We start from the raw sequence: 18,643 nt of genomic DNA on the forward strand, positions 1-18,643 counted from the left end.
TTATATAATTTTAAAATTCCACTTACAACAAGAATAAAAGCATAACATATATATTATAAATCTATAGAAGGAGGTATAAAATCTTTATCATCAATGATAAACCTTCTTAAAACTAAAAATCTAAATAAATGGTCAGAGAAACTATGTTCATTAATAGAAAGACTGAATATCATAACCATAATAGTTTCCCCAAAACTAGCCCTAATCATTGGATTGCAACAGATTTAAATACTGTGCATTTGAATTGAGTATTTCATACTCATTGGATTGATGAAAAATAAGATTTAGAATATTTACAAGCACACATATGGAGAAACAACCTCAGCAACTACAGGGGTAGCAATAAATAGATGCAGTTACTTTGAGGAACAGTTTGTTAGAAAAGTTGAAGATGCTCATATGTACCTTTGCAAAACTCTCATATGTGTCCACAAGGAAAGTTAAAATTAATGTTCATTGCTATATTGCCAATAATAATGAAAAATTCTCTCAGTAAGAGAATCGGTGAATTAGTCTGGAAATATTCATTCAATGGCATGCATATAGCACTTAAAGCAAATGAATGAGAGCTCCATGTATTAATAGGAATAAAACTCCAAAATGCAATGTTGAGCATGAAAATACTGCAGACTATGCACAGTGTATCATCAGCACAACTTCTAAAACATGAAAAGCACAGTGGACATCAGATTCAGGGTGCAGTTTACGTCTTGGAGGCAAGAAGAGAGGAAATAAGGTTATGAAGGCCTCCCATAAAGCTTAAACTGGAACTGTAATGTTCTATTTCTTTTTTTTATTAATTAATTTATTTTAATTGGAGGCTAATTACTTTACAGTATTGTGGTGTTTTTCACCATACATCGACATGAATCAGCCACGAAAATGTTCTATTTCTTAAAAAAAAAAAATTAAGTGGGATTTCCCTGGTGGTCCTTGCAATGCAGAGGACATGGGTTCGATCCCTGGTCAAAGACTGAAGCAACCAGGCCCAAGAGCCTGCAATAAAAAATCCTACATGATGCAAAAGACCTGACACAATCAAATAAATAAATAGATTTTTTTTTAAATTAAGCAAATATGGAAACATGTTAAATGTAACAAAACTAGATAGTGGCTATACAGGTATTTAATGCTGTTATTTTTTAACTTCTTTGTATGCTTGAAATATTTAATAAAGTTTTAGAAGAAAATGAAAACAAATGCTATTTTGCTAATGGACCCAGGAACACATACAGCTTATTTTCAGAATAGAAATCCTGAAAGAAGGACAGAGAATAAAAATTATCAAAGACCACTGTGAAAGAAAGTAACATAGTCAGTGTATGTAAAGTTAATCAGTTTGGACTGACTAATAAATGTTCCATTTAAACCTCTAATTCTGAGGTGCTGGCTGGGCACCAGTGAAGCCACAGGCTGAGTCTCACATAACAGCTGTTCTCTTTTGCTGTTCATCTTTCTTTATCAATGCCCAATCTCTCTTTCTCCTCCCTCTTTCCTAGATGTGATGCTATGATCTAATGTGTGAACAAAACATGATTCTAATGTTTTGTCCTTTCATCTGTTGATGAGAAGCAGGAAACATTTCTTTATTTCAATTGATGCCTTTTCAAAGTCAAAGGGCACACACACGAGACTTAAACCAAGTCTCTATGCCTATACATCTCCTCAAAGAGGCCTTTTTTTTTCCCCAAAAAAAAGGTGGGAGGTAACATTTTCAGAATCTTCCAATAGAAGCCATTACTGTTTTCCTTTTAATCTCTAGCCTTCCTCACACAGAAAGCTCTCTTTGTTGAAGTTCACTACCAGGACAGGTATGTGTGTCAAGTGTTCATGATCTATTGAAAGAGCTACTAATTTGATAATATATAAGCCTTGAACATATACACACAAAGAATCCTTTGTTAATTTCTATAGGAGAGGATCAGATCCATTTAGTGTAATATACTACATAGAATGTGATTCTATGAAGATTCTACCTGATTCATCTTAAAATTGAAAGACATTGTTAATATATGACATGGTTTTCCAAGCCAGCACAAAGAGGTAATAGGACAAATTTTCAATCAACAATCATATTTAGTAAAGGCCTATAGATTCTGTTATCACCAACAGATCTATTTTGTTTATGCTAGATGGTGATAATTGTTATAGAGAAAAATAAATCAAGGGAAAGGAGATAAAGAATACCAAGTGCTGGGAGAGATTGCTCTTTTATAATGGGTGATCAGGAATGATACCAGAAATAAGTAAGAGAAAGAGAGAGACGTGACTCTGAGGAAAGAATATTTCAGCTAGAGGGAGCAGTTATAGGACTCAGAAAGTAAGAGTGTACACCACACCTTCTAGGAACAATAAGAAGACCAATGGATGCTGGAGTAGAGTGAAGGAGATGAAAGCTAGTAGGAAATGAGGTCAGAGGAGTACAGGTGGGGGGTGGTTAGATCAAGTAGGGTCTAGTAAGTCAAGGTAAGGACTTTGACTTCAAATGAGACGGGAGGCCACTGAAGGATTTTGATCAAAGGAGAGACCTTTGGTGTTAGAAAAAGGAAGATGCCTGTAAGTGAGTCTTCCTTCATAAATTTGTAAATGTAACAGCAACAGCAATAGTTATTATTTTGAGCTAAAATTTTTAACACTTGTATTTTTCAAATATTCATATATTTAATCCTTACCATAGCACTGTGAAATAGGTCATTACTGTCTCCCATTTTCCTAATGAGGAAAGTAAAATACAAAGAGGTTCATTCACTAAGTCACCCAAGACCACACAACCACTAAATGTCATAGCTTGGATTCCAACCCAGACAGTCTGACTTTGTTGCTTCCACTCTTATTAACAAAAATGCCATACTGTTTATACTTCAGAGGACTGTGTGGGTGTGTATATCCTAAAAATGTTAAAATCCACCAAATAAATAAAATGAATGAAGTAATGGAAAGAATAGAATTATAATAGAAATACATTCTGTGAGTAGTTTTAGGTAGAAGATGACACTTGTGGTAGATCCTTGTCTTGGGGGAAATGACTTGTAAAAGATACATGTATGTGAAAGAATTGTGTATTGAAGAGAGAACATTTCTGTAAATATTTAATTAAAAGGCTAACTTAAAGGATAGTAAAGGATTAAAATCTAAGTGGCAATATTTCATCCAGGTGAGAATTGATAGCTACTGGATAAAATGAAGCTTGAATAAGATCAACAAAAAACTAAAGAAATAAAACGTTTTTGTCATCCTATAGAAGACTGAGCTCTGACATGCCACAATATGTCCTGAAAGCACCTACCTCTGTTATTCTTTACCTATTTGCTGGATTAAACTAGGTTTCAAGATCAATTCCATTTGAAAGGAAAATGTTTCTAGTGGTGGTTTAAGACACTTTCTTTCTTGTTCGGTATTTAAACTGAGTCATCCAATTTGAGACTATTGTGTCACATTTTCCACCTTTCATTCTCCTCAAGAGGCAAGAGTCAGGAGAAACACAAGTGATGAACGTTGGTGCCAGAGTGTGTGGTTATAAGAATCAATAAACCACAGGATACTTCAGATACTGAAACAGTTCAGAAAAAAAGAAAAGGTGAGGCCACTATGTGGAGCCCACAAAAAAAAGAGTGATTGTCTAAAGCTGGCACTCAGAGTGTGACAACCCAGGCCATAATTAAAGCTTCCTTATCCCATTATAACTCCTTCTTTTATTAATACGCAGACATCTTAAGAAAAGCCATAACCTTGACTGCCTTTGAATGTTTTACAGAATTAATGTTTTACAAAATAACAGTGCAGTTTAGTAAAGAAATTAACACATACTGTGTAGTACTTAAGTTGTAATTGCAACCGTGTCAAACCGTTGCATGCAGATTGAAGAAAGCCTCTATTCTCATATTTTAAGACCTAAAACTGGTTCACTCTCATCTCTCAATGTCTCGTTTGATGACATAAAGCATCACAACCTCAAAAAAGCTGTTTAGGATTTTGAATTTTTATTAAAATTCTTCCTCACTCCCAGCCTGCATTTTTAAGTTCATTTTAATTTCTTCCATATTTAATGGTATAACTCAGACTGATAAACTTTTATTGCCAACTCTTTCATTGATCCTTTAATTGAACAGATATAGACTATTCTCTGTGAATTCTAGATTAGCCAAACAAAAGAGAAAACTAGGAAAACTCCTGACAGTGCTACCAGTTTTAATGTGTCCCTTGTCCTCATTTCTTCAGTTCCAGCTTTTAGCCACTTAAATCGAGTGGTGTTAGCTCAGATAGAGACTTTATAATAAAAGTAAGCTTTTAGAAATAAATTTTAAAAGCAGAGGACTTTTTCATTGTTTCAGGAATAAGTCAGAAAATAATGACAGGAAACAGCAAGAACAGAAATGAACTAGTTTAAAAAGACACTCTTCGGGACTAAAGAAAAGAGGAACGCCAGTGGGGGCAAACTGAAGGAGGTTTTTCAATTTGATAACAGTAAGTGTAGCTGTTCCTTATATGTATTTTAAATGAATGGGCTTTTAGCTTGCCTATGCAAAGCTGACATTTACTGAGCACCTATTATGTACCCAACAGTCCTTCACTTGTCTCAACTTACTTAATCCTAATAACAACTCCATGAGGTCATCACCATTATTTCTTCCGTTTTATAGATGAGTAACTGAGGTACAGAGAATGTAATTAATTTGTGAGTGGTGGTGCCAGGTTTCCAACTCACCAAAGCCTGTGCCCTTTACCATTATGGTAAATCAGCTCTGAGATAGCAATTCTGTACTTCATTATTATACAAGAAATTTAAAATTATTTTTTGCACAAAAACAAATCCTAACAGCTTTTAATTTGTCATGTATCAGAGGGGAGGATATTTTAAATGTAGAGATGTGGCGAGATACTGGACCTACCAAACAGATAATAGAAGCTTTCTGAATTGGGAGCAAAGGTATAGTGTCATATCTGATTGGCTGAGAAAGAGAGGGAAGTTTCATTTCACACATTTAAATTTTTTTCCTAATTTTTATACTTGTTTTATAGTAGTATAAACTATAGAAGTTATTTTTCTAAATTTATCTTTAAAAAGGTTTTTTTTAATACTACTAAATAGAACAAAAAGTATGTACAGTTCAGTTCAGTCAGTTCAGTCGCTCAGTTGTGTCCAGCTCTTTGTGACCCTAGGGACTGCAGCACACCAGGCCTCCCTGTCCATCACCAATTCCCAGAGCTTACTTAAACTCATGTCCATTGAGTCGGTGATGCCATCCAACCATCTCATCCTCTGTCTTCCCCTTCTCTTCCTGCCCCCAATCCTTCCGAGCATCAGGGTCTTTTCAAATAAGTCGGTTCGTCACATCAGGTGGCCAAAGTATTGGAGTTTCAGCTTCAGAATCAGTCCTTCCAATGTATGTCCAAATTATGTACGGGTGAGATTAATAGGATATACTAACTATGGAATTGTCTACTATACAGGAAATATGAGGATGAACACATTGAAGATTATCTAATTTTCAACAAAATTTAAATGTTAGTGTGCATGTGTGCATCCTGAGTCGTGTCTGACTATTTGCAACCCTATGGACTGTAGCCTGCCAGGCTCCTCTGTCCATAGGATTCCCTAGGCAAGAATACTGGAGTGGGTTGCTATACTCTCCTCCAGGGAATCCTCTTCACCCAGGGATCAAACCTGAGCCTCCTGCGGCTCCTGCACTGGCAGGCAGATTCCTTACTGCTGAGCCACCTGGGAAGCCATTAAATGCTAGTTAATGGTTATATTTCTTGGTGTGACTACAAGTAATTTTGCACCATCTTTGTGCTTTTCTTTAATTCTAATTTTTCTTTCATTAACTTGTTTTCCCCATTGTAATAGAAGTCATTTTTTTAAAGCTTCATGAATTTGAATGAAATTTAATTAAAGATTATTCTGTAATTTGAAATTTTTTAAGAGGCTGATTTAATTTACTTCATTCTAAACTCACTGAGGGCAGAGAATTTAAGTTCTACTCCTTTTAACTTCCCATAATACCTTTTCTTGCAGATAGTACCAGCCTAATACATAATTGTGGACAAAAAAATTCTTATTGTGAACCCTTAAATTCACCAGAGGGAGAAGTAAAATAAAACTTAGGAACTTAAGATGAATCTTCAAAAGCTGGTATAATAGAAGCAAGTACTCAGGAAGAGAGAGTCATGAAACTTAAAGGAACTTACAGCAGAGTATGAAAAACTCGTAAGTATCAGAGTTCCTTGTGCCATTATAATAAAGGACAGCAGCCTGAATTTCCACTAAAGTTTGCCGTTTGCCAAAAGTAGCTCTTGCAATTTCACCAGAAACTTTTTAAATATACAAGAAAGTTGGTATTAAACCACACAAGATTACCATGAGAAAATTTCAAATTGATCTTTCCCATGAATATAGATATAAAAATTTTAAACAAATGCCAGCAAATTGAATCCAGTAATATAGAAAAATTATTATGAATCAAGTGTATTCCAGGAATGAATGGGGAGTTTTTAACATTTTGAAATTAATCAATGTAATTCACCATATTAACAGAAAAATAATAAGAGAATCACATGGTCATCTCTATAAGTTTTTTGGTCTTTGATAAATTTTAGTAACCATTCATAATAAAAACTAGGAACAGAAAGGAAATTCTTTAACCTGATTAAGAAAATCTATAAAAGTCAAAGATACTCACCATTCATCATTTCTATTCATCATTGTACTGTAGTTCCTAGCTAGTACAATAAGAAATAAGCATCAGAAAAAAATAAAATTGTCATTATTCACAAATGACCTATTAATACAAATGAAAAATCCAAATAAATTCACAATCTTCTTGTAATAGGGTATATTTCTTAAAGCACAGAGTGCTAACTGCAAATAAAAAAAGGATTCACCAGACTACATCAAGATTAAAAACTTCTGTTCATCAAAAGACACCCTTAAGAAGAATAAGAAGGCATACCACAACCAAGAAGATATTTACAGAAGATAACCTGACAAAACGCTTGTGACTATAATATATAAATAACTCCTACAATTCAATAACAAAAAGTCATGCAACCCTGTAGAAAAATAGACAAAGATTAAAACAGCTGCTTCAAAAAAGAGAATATTTAAATGGCAATTAACATATGAGAAAGTACTCTCAGCCTTATTAGACATAAGGAAGATACATATCAAAAGAACAAATGAGACTTCCCTGGTTGTTTAGTCGTTAAGAATCCACCTTCCAATAGGGTTCTATCCTTGATTGGGGAACTAAGATTGCACATGCCACGGGACAACTAATCCTGCATGCCACAACTAGAAAAGCCCACAGGCCACGATGAAGACCAATAAAAGGGGGGAGGGGAACAAGAATAGCTAAAATACCAAAAGTTGGAGAGAAAAAAAGAAATTGGAATTTCCATGCGCTGCTGGTAGGAGTGTACACTGATACAAAGCACTGGAAAACTGCTCAGCAACAACTATAAAACTGAATATATACATACCTTACACCCAGCAGTTCTACTCCTAGGTATGTGTATGCTCACAAAAGACATGTTCTAGAATTTTGTAGCATGTATTTATAATAGTCAATACCAGAAACAGTCCAAATGTTATTCAGAAACAAAATGGATAATATTGTGGCATAGTTACACAGTGGAACACTTTTCAGCAGAGGTTAGCAGACTTCTTCTGTGAAGAGCCGGATAGTAAATATTCTAGATTTTATGCCATATGAATTTCTACCCCAGTTACTCAGCTCTATTGTTGTAGCATGAAAGCAGCTATAGCTAGTATTTAGACAAAAGAGTGTGACTGTATTATTTAAACTATTAATATTTATGGGCATTGAAGTGTGAATTTCATATATTTTTATGTTATTAATATTATCTTTTTATTTTTAATCATTTAAAAATGTAAAATCTTCTTTAGCCACAGATCATACAAAAACAGGATCACTGAAAAAGGTTTAAAAAATTTTTATCAGTGACAAAATTCTAAAAGAAAAGAGGGCCTGTAAAGATGAAATGAAGTATTATTATAAAGTAGCTGAAGTTTTAAACTCTGCTTCAAACACTCTGTTTTAAAAGGTCATTTGTCTGTTTCTTAAGGAAAATGATGTAGATGGATTTTATTGCTGAGGAAATCTCCAAAAGGAACAAAAAATCAGAGAATCATTCAAGCTTTCATTAAACCTCTAGCCTTTTCAAGCATCTCTGAATATGGACTGATTAGTTCCCTTCTTAAGTCTTTGGGTCCTGCCGGTAATATAGTTAAAACTAGGTCATACTACGTCTCAACCATGCAGGCTTGAGGAAATATAGCCCTTTCGATTTATGCTATAGACATGAAATTTAATTTTCATTTTTTATATTCAGAGAATAAGAAACATTTTATCCAAAGACATTATGTATGCTTAAATTTGTAGTGATTTCAGTTCCCATGGGTTGATTCCATTGTTTCAGGGTATCTATAGGAGACTGAAGAACTTGTTTGGGGGTTTGCTGCAGCAGTCAAGAGGCAGCTTTGCTACTGGATTCCATGAAATTGTAAAATGCTTTTTTAAACTGAGAATGTTATACATAGTTAAGCAAACTGTTACATAATTAGAAACCCATAAATGAATTTGTATTTTTTGTCTGTCACTGAGCTTTAAAATAAGATAAATATAGTTTTAAAAAAACTAGAATACTATATTTGCTGAGCACTCGCTTTACAACTTCTTGGAGTATTTGCATAATGTAACACTAACTTATTTTCCATTGCTTTTGCAATTCACCTCTGTACAGCATTACTGAAAATTTTTTCACCAAAATTCCTTTTGTTTAAAACCTGCTATATATATATATATATTTGTCATCTTCATTTATTAGACTGGTACATACAAAGCATTCCAGCCCAATTTCTAGAATTTTCTTATAGATTAAAAACCCTGCTGCTTATGACTGGGATACCTGGTATTATTTATGGGTTTTCATAAAAAAAAGGGGGGGGTTAAAAGAAAAAACACAGTACTCTCTGGCCTTTCTCTACTTTCTTCTTCTCTATTCCCCCTCTCCACAGAGGAGTTTAATTTTAAATGATAAATGTGGAAATTAGAGACCATCGAGAAAATCCAATTTGGTGAGGAGTTTTAAAAATCCCATAATAAACGCAGAGTGAAATGTATGATTTAATGCAGGGCGCCAATGGCTGCTATTATGGGCTATTAGCAAATCGAGGCTGAGAGTGAATCTTTATCACTTGGTGAGTGTGGGTTGGTCCTGCCTTTTCCTCTGCTATTGATTTGTAGCCGCTTGTCATAATGACACCGGGAAGCAATGAATGGAAGATGTGCTTTTGATAGGATTCAGGGGGGTGTTAGGGGGGTGAGAGAAAATTCAGCAAGTTTTCTATCTCTTCTGCCTGATTAGATTTTTTCTTCTTTTAAGAGCTTTCACATTCCAATAAAAATGCTAAATCAGCTCTGTACCAGAATTGTTAAGGTGTAAATAGCTAGTCACATTTAAAGGAGGAAAAGATATAGAAATACCAACCATACTATGCAATGTTAGATGAATTTGACTTAATAGAAATGGAGTTTTTGTGTGTGTGAGAATGTGTGCATGTGTGTATCTGAACACATGAGCAATATGAAGGAGTGTCAAGGCATAATACTATTAAGTACACTTACTATATAAAGATAACCTGTTTTTTGTAGGGATGTGATGGCTTGCATCTAAAGTACAGTAGAAGGTGGTCTAGCTTTATATGATTAAAAAGGATCATATGAAACCCACTTTATGAAAAGGATACATTCTGTGTGTGTGTGTGTGTGTGTGTGTGTGTGTGTGTGTGTTTAGCTCCATAGAGAATGAATGGAAAGAGGTACACTTGTACTGATTATAAAGAAAATTAAACTTTCTAAATCTAACTCCTCATAGTGGAGCTTTGCTCAAAAATTTCAGCATAAGGAAAGCATACTGTTTGAGAACAAAGGCACTCACAGATTGATCCAATGAGGGGAAAATTCTCTGTAGAAGATCTACTTTAAATTTTCTTTAGAATAAATAAAAGAATAAAATTTTCCTTAACCATGGTGATGTGGAAATGGTTGATTTTAACCTGAGTATATTTCAGTTCTACACTTTTGAGAGGAAACAATTGCTTTCCTTCAGTATTGTTTTAATCCAAGATGATGCAAGTCCTTATCTTCACATGCAGAAGTGCATGAATGCTGGCAGTATGTTATTAAAGCAATGGATTATGGCAAATGGGAGCATGGAGGTAGGGGTGCATTTACTGAACATATTGGGCCATTTGTTGGTTAAATCTTGATAAAACCCATCTTCTCACCTGCTTTATTTCTTAGGCAGGTCTAGATGAGACTTTTAGTAAAAGAGGAGCACAAATATTCCTTCTACAATAAGTAGAATACAACTGTTAGATCCTTGTTAAATGCTTATGGTTATAATGTATCTTTTTATCTTTACTAATCCGCTGTTGCACTTAAGCAGGAGCCAGGTATAGAAAATAAATATCATCTGGATCCTTAGAACACAAACACCACCAGGTTTTCTAGTCTATTGAAATATATCATGAAAAAATTAAATTGGCCTAGTTTGTAGAATTTAATGTCAGGGAACCAAAAATCAGCTTTGAAAATAATCAAAACTAGTAATATAAATGTATTTCTCACATCTGTGAAGTGAAAAAGGCTACATACTACTCTATGTGTTAATTTCAGTAAAACTCTATTTGTGCCTGTGTATCTCTGATTTAAAACTAATACTAAGTGATTCAGACCAAAAACAGACAATTTATCTGTAGTGAGAACTTTGTGCTATATAGGGACTACTTTCTATTAGCCACACCACCTACCTGAAATGACCTGATGAGAGCCTGCACCTTTTCAAACTTTGAGAACAATGCCTTCTAACAGAGAAGTTTTCACAGGCTAGGTGAAAACAGCTTTCACAGCTGCCAGAGTTCATACACTCCCATCCCCCATTGAAGGACTATGCCTAAACTGTGATAAATTAAAATGTTGCCACTTATTATGTATCATTTATTAAAAACTAATTAGGGACAGAAAGAGACATTTCTCCAGTTTCAGTGAGGGCTTTATTTTATTGTATATAGTAGGTGATTATTTTTGGTCTATATACAGCTATTGCATACTACAATGAATTACCTGTATTAAAGTAATAATACCATATGTTCACATAGCTTTTGTTCTTATGTAAAAGCATAATTAATCATTCCAAGAGCACAGTGAAATAACTCGGTTCCATATTTTATATATGTGAAGTGATTTCTACTGTTATCCAATCAAAAGTAATAGAGTTGAAAACAGAAGTGTGAAATACTTTTATTTTTTTATCCTGAGATTATAAATGTAAGCTACATCATTTGATAAATTGAGATAAATATGTATTTTATAACTTGAAATATTTCTGAAGTATCTGTGCTATTATTTGCCAGAAAAATCTATGAAAAATTATAATAATGTTTATTGTTGGTTTATTATGTCATTGGTTATTTCCTCTTTCAAACTGACAGGGTGAACATTTTCCTATATAGAAATAATATAAATTATCAACAGTTTTTCTGATTGAGATTAGCTTGAGTAAATACATGAAATAAGATAATAGTTTGTTTACAAAGCACTTTCACATGTATTAAGTGCTAGGTCATTGTTAAGGTTGCTTTTATTATAATCGAATAATGTAGAAATGGATAGTAGAAAGAAAAGAGCCAAGTACCAAAACATATCAATACAATGAGGGAAGGGAGAAACTCAGACAAGAATAAATCATTGTTTTTTATAAATAGAAGACTCAAAATAAGGCAAATAAGATAGAAATGAATTAGAAATTCCTAGGCATAAAAATATTAACAAATAAGTAATAAAAATGACACATTGAAGAAATGATCAAGATAAATGGAAATGAAGATGCTATGCAGAATTTAACTTAATGTTTTATACATCTTTTATCTTCTTAAACTTTTGTGGGGGTAGCAAAAGAGCAAGATATTTTCCAAAAGTGCTCATAGCACAGTAACATTCCTTAAGTTCTATACATTGTCACACTAATCCTCCCATTATCAACATTCCTGTGTGGTTTCTGGCAAGAATTATTGCCTCTGTTTGATGGAGAAACTGAATCACTGTGGTGATCACTAACTTTGTCAAGATCAATGGTGAGTCAGGAACAGAAACAGAACCCAGAGGTTTTTTAATCTGTCATGGTCTGTTTATACCCATTTCTCTGTCTAATGCTGTCATCTCTTTGTTAGAACTCTTTTCTGATTGGACATTGTTCAAAGATTTAGATAACACAAGTATTTGAAGGCTGTGTTTTAAGAATATTTCATGTCTAAACCTTGTCCTATTCTAGAAATATTAAGACACATTACCTTTTATTTTTACCACTTATATTTTTGGATTGGTATTATTTAACATTTTTTATTGAGGTATAGTTGATTCTCAATAGTATGTAGATTTCAGAGTAGAACATAGTGATTCACAATTTTTAAAGTTTATTTAACATATTTTCTTTAATCCTTTTTACATGCACATTTAAACTTATTGAATGTGAACAATGCAGAATAACATACCTCCTCCCACCAAAAAAAATGAAACAAAATTTAAAAAGGAAACAAAACTAATAGATCTACGACTGTTCCCCTCAGTGTTCTTTTATTCCTCATTCACCAGAATGCAATTTCAGAGATCTTATATTTACCCATGTCCTGGGCCAGGTGGCTAATTGACCCTCAGTTTATTAAACAGGTTGACATCAGTACATAAACAAGCATACATACATGGACATACCACACACATGTACATGCTTAACCTGCTTATTAGTCCTTTAGTTCTTCATGCTCTGGTTTAATTCATCTTGCATACGTTTTTTTAAATATGGAAAACATTACACCCAAGATAAAGTGATAGTTAATGAAATTGCTCATGGTTCAAATTACTTGGTATGTATTAGAAAATGAAAAAAATGATTTCCTTCACTCCTTTAAATTTCTCTCTGCTTGTGTCAAAACTGTTTAAAGGAAAATATTGCCATTATTTAATACTGCCTTTTAGATTATCTCATGCTTTCTTTTTCCTGGAATTTAAAAGTATACTCATAGTCAGGTAATTTGTTTTTCTGTGTTTCCCCTTTTGGATTTTGATTGAACATTTTTACTATATATCATCAGAAATAAAAAGTTAAACACAAACAAATTTTTTTTTTAAGTTTTAGGATACCACCAGCCTAAGTAGATAAGTTTCCAGAGATTGAGAGGTTGAGAGAATCTATTATTGTCACTGTTAACTTCTATCTGAGAAAACTAGCTCCTCTTTTTATTGGTACTGTGAAAAATTTTTGCAAATTATTTTCTTTAAAAGTCTGTTATTTTAAAAATAGATGTATCTCATTTCATAAAAGTTTAAAAAAGAAAACCTTCTCACTCCTTAATATATTATGATAGTATCAGTTATCTGGCGTTACAAGCCAGAAAATTGTTCTAAAGCATCACTTATTTTTCTGGCCCACATTCCAAAGAAAACCTAAAGTCCAATATAAACAGTACAATTCATGAAAAAAATGATATGAGCACATTTCATTTGAAAAATAACACTAGAGGGCGCTCTTCAGCAGGTTGCAAGAAAAGGTCTTTCTTCCTGGTTTCAGAGCCTGACTTGGTAATGGGGGTTTGAGAAGCTGGTTCAGGGAGTGGAGAAAGATGGAATTTAACCTTTTTAAAGCTCTACTCTTCCCAAAAGACTAGAAAATTGCAATTAATGCCAATAGTACAATACATACATTTCTTAAAAAATATTGTTTTAAATTTCAATGAATTATGCAATTCTAAGAAAGTAATAATCTCAATTGCGTTCAAGCATCTCATATTTTTAAGAGGGGACATTTATTGTTATTTTTTTAATACACTGTTGTAAGGTTATTCCACCATGTTTCATGTTGTGTCAATATTCTTTTCTACACATGGAAAGGAAAAAAAATTACTGGTGTTTCATTTCTGGAACAGGAATGCATTTATTTCTCCTCTTAATTAAAAAAAAGCTGAAATTAAACCCAAAGTAACATTCTCTTCTCTGATAAACCTTTTTCCTTTCCTTTCTTTTCCTTTTCTCCTCCCCTATAGATGAAAATCTTTTCCTTTTGAGTTTGCTTTGAAGCAACCTCTTTGCGTACTGTTCTAACTTTATCCTAGTCCACAAAATGGATGTGATCTCTAAATCATATATTTTCTCTTATAATCCTTGGCGTTTTCCTTCTCTCTTTTCTTTATCTCACATTTTCATTTCCCCTTTCTTAAGACACCATGCTATAAGGCTACAAGAAAAGAATAGTCTATCTAAAGAATATTAACTCAGTTTTTCCAACAAGAATTCTGAATCTGTGAAGTTGACATTTAGATGTCTACCTATGGTAGAGATAGAGTTGACAAATCGTCAGTATTAATGGGTTATAGTTAGGAAGCAGCAAAACATATCAGTTAAAAGACTGGACTTTGGAGTTAGGTCAGCTTGATTTCCTACTGGCTTTGTGAGTGTGAGTAAACATCCATAAACCTTAGTTTCCCTACTGTAAACATGGGAATAATAATACTTAAATTCAGAGTCTACAACTGAAATATATATATTCATCAATCACATAATAAGCAAGCAAGAAAGTATTTACAATTAGTTATCATTATTTAAATTTAGCTGTGCTCTCTAATTACTGTTATTGCCCTACTTGTTTAATCTTTATGCAATATCTATTTGTTCAGTTCAGTTCAGTTGCTCAGTCATGTCCGACTCTGCGACCCCATGAATCGCAGCATCCCAGGCCTCCCTGTCCATCACCAACTCCCAGAGTTCACTCAAACTCTTATCCATCAAGTCAGTGATGCCATCCAGCCATCTCATCCTCTGTCGTCCCCTTCTTCTCCTGCCCCCAATCCCTCCCAGCATCAGGGTCTTTTCCAATGAGTCAACTCTTCGCATGAGGTGGCCAAAGTATTGGAATTTCAGCTTTAGCATCAATCCCTCCAATGAACACCCAAGACTGATCTTTAGAATGGACTGATTGGATCTCCTTGCAGTCCATGGGACTCTCAAGAGTCTTCTCCAACACCACAGTTCAAAAGCATCAACTCTTTGGCACTCAGCTTTCTTCACAGTCCAACTCTCATATCCATACATGACCACTGGAAAAACCATGGCCTTGACTAGATGGACCTTTGTTGGCAAAGTCACATCTCTGCTTTTGAATATGCTGTCTAGATTGGTCATAACTTTCTTTCCAAGGAGTAAGCATCTTTTAATTTCATGGCTGCAATCACCATCTGCAGTGATTTTGGAGCCCCCAAAAATAAAGTCTGACACTGTTTCCACTGTTTCCCCATCTATTTCCCATGAAGTGATGGGACCAGATGCCATGATCTTAGTTTCCTGAATGTTGAGCTTTAAGCCAACTTTTTCACTCTCCTCTTTCACTTTCATCAAGAGGCTTTTTAGTTCCTCTTCACTTTCTGCCATAAGGGTGGTGTCATCTGCATATCTGAGCTTATTGATATTTCTCCCAGCAATCTTGATTCCAGCCTGTGCTTCTTCCAGCCCAGCGTTTCTCATGATGTACTCTACATAGAAGTTAAATAAGTAGGGTGACAATATATAGCCTTGATGTATTCCTTTTCCTATTTGAAACCAGTCTGTTGTTTCATGTCCAGTTCTAACTGTTGCTTCCTGACCTGCATATAGGTTTCTCAAGAGGCAGGTCAGGTGATCTGGTATTCCCATCTCTTTCAGAATTTTCCACAGTATATTGTGATCCACACAGTCAAATATTATTTTAAAAAAAAGATAACTTACACTTGGCTCTTCCTGTATGCAGGGTCTGGGCATAAAGAAGTTTAAAGAACCTTATCCAAGAACTTCTAATCTGGAGACTGACTTGAAGACTCAGTGTCTCTGTTGTTCAGATGGGTATTTTTGTGCTCAGTTGCTTCAGTCATGTCTACCTGTTTATGAAATGACTTAAATATCTTGAATATTAAATATTATATAATACTTTTATTTTGTCAGGCATATTATAACCTAAAAATCCAACTTAGCCTGGCACAGCATGTTTTAGGGCATTCTAGTAAGGTACCAGTCATCCATATGGCACCCAAGTCATTTCAACTGCAAATGACTAAAGTAAAATAAAAATCTCATATTATATCCAGAAGGTAAAATTACGTGGAGGTTTAGACTGTAAGCTACACTGCAGTTCAGTGAAGTGACAAGGTTGTTTGTTTGGGTCGTCACTGAGAGATGAATATCTGTAAGGGAAGAAAGATCACTTTGTTGTGTTCCCATGACAGACTAAAAGTTCATATCTGATCAGGAAACTGGCATTCCTGCTCTTCAGAGACATTGCATTCTCCCCATTCCGCTAGGTTCCAAAGCACTCTTATTGCTAATAGTAGAAATACTTTTTCTATTCAGTGCATAGTCACTCAGTCATGTCCAACTCTTTGCAACCCCATGGACTGTAGCCCACCAGGTTTCTCTGTCCATGGGATTCTCTAGGCAAGAATACTAGAGTAGGTTGCCATTTCCTCCTCCAGGGAATCTTCCCTACCCAGGAATCGAACCCAGGTCTCCTGCATTGCTGTGGGGAAGCCCATTTTGCTCATTATTTTCATTTTAAAATCTAACTTATTAAGCTTGTTTGCAGGGTCCAGGAATAAAGATGTTTAAAGAACCTTTGACTTTAAAGCTCATGTCTTTACCTAACTTGACTCCACTCACTGTAAAACTTCCTGGGGACCTCATCATATCAACAATTGCAAACATAAAACCACATGCATAAAAAAGACTATAGACATAAAACAAAATTTCTTGATTAAGGGATAATACCCAAGGCTATCTACTTAGAAGCCTTTCCTAGATCCTTTTTATTTATAAATTCTTATCACTCAGTAAACTTTCCTTCTCTGGCTGTCATCCTTGTTGAGTCTAGTAAACTGGGTTTCATATAACCCAAGAAAACTGTCTGTTGACACTGATGACTTTCTAGAAAGTATTCCTTCTTGTGAGCCAAACTGAAACCAGTTCTTAAACAGAGTTAATGTTGGATAACATCTTGTTGCAGATGATACTTGTATAACATGAAACAATTTCAGCTAACTGAGCAGGAGATTAATTTCTGTGTCATTGGACAAACCACTAAACTCTTTTGATTTTCTTGAAATCTTTTTTCTACTCATAGTTTGTTTCAAAGTTTCATCATTTGTTCCTACATTATTACTATAAATATGCAATGCTTATTCTCTCTAAAGGGCTTCCTTGGTGGCTCAGATGGTAAAGAATCCGTCTGCCAATGCAGGAGACATGGGTTCGATCCCTGGGTCGAGAAGATCCCCAAGAGAAGGAAATGGCAAACCACTCCAGTCTTCTTGCCTGGAAAATCCCATGGACAGAAGAGCCTGGTGTGCTACAGTCCATGGGGTCACAGAGAGTCTCCTTAGCTTCTTCATATGTAACATGAGAATAATGATAGTACCTATCCCATAAGGTGATTATGATAGTCCGTTAGGATAATGCATTAAAATAATGATTATTGTGTTTGACATCAGAAGGCTGATGAGAATTCGGTACATTACATGTGCCCTTTTCTCTAAAAGGCATTAAAATTAATTGCTCTTTTTTTTTAATTTTTACTTAAATTGAAAAATGTTCTTTCTCTTAGAAGATCTCATCCCTACCCAGGCTTCAGTTATCTGCCTTTAATTTTTTTTTTTTTGGCCTTTTATTCTTAAATTTCTATCTGTAGTCAAGATTTCTGTTCTCCTTGATATTTCCAATCATAATCCCAAAGCAACATGTCCAAAACTGTACTCATCATCTTCAAATTCCCACTCCTTTTGTCTTTCATTCCTTACCTTTTCAAAATGGCTTCACTATATAATCAATTGAAGAAATATAAGAATCCTTTTTTGAACCTCCAGTCCATGTTCAATTCATCAAGTTCTGTTAATTTTACTTTACAAATATCTTAAATTTAACCACTTCTATCAATACTGAAGTGGGCAGTCTGTCCTTTCTCCAGTGGATTGTCGGGACCAAGGAATTGTACCAGGGTCTCCTGCCTTGCAGGTGGATTCTTTACCAACTGAGCTATGAGGGAAGCGCCAAAAATATGGACTATTTCACAGATGTGCGTGTCATCCTTGTGCAGGGGCCATGCTAATCTTCTCTGTATCATTCCAATTTTAGTATGAAAGTGAAAGTGAAGTCGCTCAGTTGTGTCTGACTCTTTGCTATAGCCTGCCAGGCTCCTCTGTCCATCAGGAATTCCAGGCAAGAATACTGGAGTGGGTTGCCATTTCCTTCTCCAGGAGATCTTCCCAACCCAGGGATTGAACCTGGGTCTCCTGCATTGCAGACAGACGTTTTACCATCTAAGCCACCAGGGAAATCGTGTATGTCTGCCAAAGCAAGCACAAGGGCATGTTGCCTCACTGTCAGGGAATCTAACCCCTGGTCTCCTGCATGACAGGCGGGGATCCTCACCACTATTCTAATGAGGACTGCAAAGTCACTCAGACATGTCCGACTCTTGGCAACCCCATGGACTGTATAGTCCATGGAACTCTGCAGGCCAGAATACTGGAGTGGGTAGCTTTTCCCTAGTT

At 34.8% G+C, this 18,643-nt stretch overlaps 1 non-coding gene across 1 annotated transcript; it reads right to left on the reverse strand.

Moving 5' to 3' along the window:
* Positions 1–18,141: 18,141 nt before the first annotated feature.
* On the reverse strand, positions 18,142–18,249 carry LOC138419882 (U6 spliceosomal RNA). The gene has a single exon (XR_011249133.1). It is a non-coding gene; the product is annotated as a U6 spliceosomal RNA (small nuclear RNA).
* Positions 18,250–18,643: the final 394 nt, after the last annotated feature.

The sequence above is a fragment of the Ovis canadensis genome, chromosome 14 (assembly GCF_042477335.2).
Source record: "Ovis canadensis isolate MfBH-ARS-UI-01 breed Bighorn chromosome 14, ARS-UI_OviCan_v2, whole genome shotgun sequence".
In the NCBI taxonomy this organism is placed as follows: domain Eukaryota; kingdom Metazoa; phylum Chordata; class Mammalia; order Artiodactyla; family Bovidae; genus Ovis; species Ovis canadensis.